The following is a 2,602-nucleotide window of genomic DNA, read 5'->3' on the forward strand; positions in this document are numbered from 1 at the left end:
GATAGATGATATACATAATATATTAATAATAAATAATATAAAAATTACCATTAAAAAATATCTTCACGAATGTTTTTAGAAATAAATATTGGTTAGAACTTATCAATAGGAGTGGATCAAGTATCTCTGCACAGCTCTTTCCCAAAACTTATTTTGCCTCCTTGTCAAAGATTACGAAACATGCACAGTCAGAATCACCAATGACACCAAGTTTTATTCGGTACCTGCTTAAAAAAAAATAACATAAAAAAAAGTTAAATATAAACTTATTCAATATCTAATCCAATGTGCATAGACTTTTATTTAAAAAAATAAATAAATAACCTTTGAGTTATGAACATTTGAAAGGTTTTGTAAAAGCATATGTGAACCTGTTGCATTCACATTGGCCGTACCACTAGTTTAGAGTATCCATAATATGACTTATAGTAGCCAAGACAACACAAACAACATTCTTAAAAAAAAAAACTTAATGATTTAAATTTCTTAAATTTGGTGAGTTTTTAAATCTAAAGGATATACTTAAATAAATAAGATGAATAAACAAAAATAATCTATATAGAACGAATTTCCATTATTTTTTTCTCAACTTTTTTTCAAAAAAGAAAATTACCATATCTAATTCTTTCAACTGCTCAATAGTTTTGCCTTGATAAATTTTTAAGAATGCAGCCTCATTTGGAATTCCATCGATGTTACCCCTAGATTCTTCAAATCTTACAAAGCTAGATAAATAAAGCAAATTTAAAAAAACTATGTTCGATAACACACACATAGTATAAAACTAAAGAATTAAAAAAAATATACCCACCTATTTTTAAATTGGATGACACTTGCATCTTTAAGATTGAAGAACATCTTTGTGCCATACATAAAATTTTGTAAAACAATCCTTTTTAAAAAATTTAATTTAATACAAAATGAGTAAAAATTCACATAAAAAATGAGTAAAAGTTCACATATAAAAATATATTGTTAAAAAATTATGGATAAATATTACCATTATATAATTTCACTCTAACAAATTGTAAGACGACAACAGCTCCATCCTTATTGCCGGATCCCAAAAAAGCATTTAATTCATGTGCATAGTTGCCAAAAAATACACACTGCATTAAATAGAATGTTTAATGTTAAATATTTTTTTATAATAAAATAAACAAAAAATAATTATAACTAAAAAAGTAACTACCAATAAAATAATATTAAATTATATATATTTTATATTTTAAAATTAATTTAGTGAATTTTTAAATTTAAAAAAATTAAATAAATAAGATAAATAAATAAAAATAATCTATGTACAACGAATTAAAATTATCTGTTTCTTAAATTTTTTCAGTTAAAGATATTAACTGAAAGTAATTGATTGTACTAAATAATAGAAATATTGTATTATATATTTTTAATTTGTACTTTTATAATTGACTCATAATTAGAATTTTCTAAAATATAATTAAGTTTGATTTGAATTTGACTTAAATTTATAGATAAAATAAATAAATTTAAATCATAAACTCTAATAACTAACTAATTAACACTATAGTTTTTTCGAAAATCAAAGAGAGTAAATAGGAATATAAGGTAACTACAATAATTACGTGAACTTATTTATTGCGATTAGTTATTAAGTGAACTTAATTTTTTTGAAAATAATAATTTATTAGCTTTTTCTTTAAATAAAAGAGTAATATTATTATAATTAAAGTAAAATGTAACTATAATTTAAACATTTAAAAGTAACTTTTTAAGCAAATAATTTATAAATAATTTATTAAAATAAAAAAAAATTATTGTCAATAAGTTTGCTAAAAAAAAAACACAGCCGAAATTATCAATAAAATAAATAAATTTATAAATAAATCATACTTTTTTTTAAATAATAAACTTACCAACTAAATAGGTGCAATCGTACCGAGGAGTATTGAGAGTGTCAAAACTCACAAACTTAAATCTATATCGTGGGATATTTGACAATTTTAGAAGTCTGTGCACATCAGTACGTTGGTTTAAATTAACCACATACTCATGATGTGTAGTCTTGAAGGAACCCTTATTGAGTCCAATACCAAAATATCTTATTTGGTAAGATATTCCTTCCTCCAGCAAATTCACAAATCGAGACACAAAAGCCCTTTTTAACTGAGGCATGTATTTTTCTTCCCTAGAATTGATAAACAAAAATCAAAGAACGATTAGATGGGAATAAACAAATAAATTTAAAATATAAATAATATAAATTTAAAACAAAATAGAAAATTATTAGTAGAAAACTCACGTCTTCATCGAGCCAAACCATCTCAATTAAGTATGGCAATGGAGAATTTTCGTAATTTGGTAGTGTCCATAACCGTATCACTCGTATATGTACACACAAATTGTCGATTGTAGGGTTAATGTCTGCAATTTTGTAAATAACAGCCATTAGAATAAGTAGAGAAATTTTAGATATACGTAAAGAAAGGAATTGATGTACTTTAAATTGTGGTGCTATACATATCTCATAACTTATATTTTATAGTCGACTCATAACTAAAATTTTTTAAATTTGATTGACTTTAATTTAAATTTAAATTAAATTTGTAGACAAAGTAAATAAATA

The sequence above is a fragment of the Arachis ipaensis genome, chromosome B01 (genome assembly GCF_000816755.2).
Source record: "Arachis ipaensis cultivar K30076 chromosome B01, Araip1.1, whole genome shotgun sequence".
In the NCBI taxonomy this organism is placed as follows: Eukaryota; Viridiplantae; Streptophyta; class Magnoliopsida; order Fabales; family Fabaceae; genus Arachis; species Arachis ipaensis.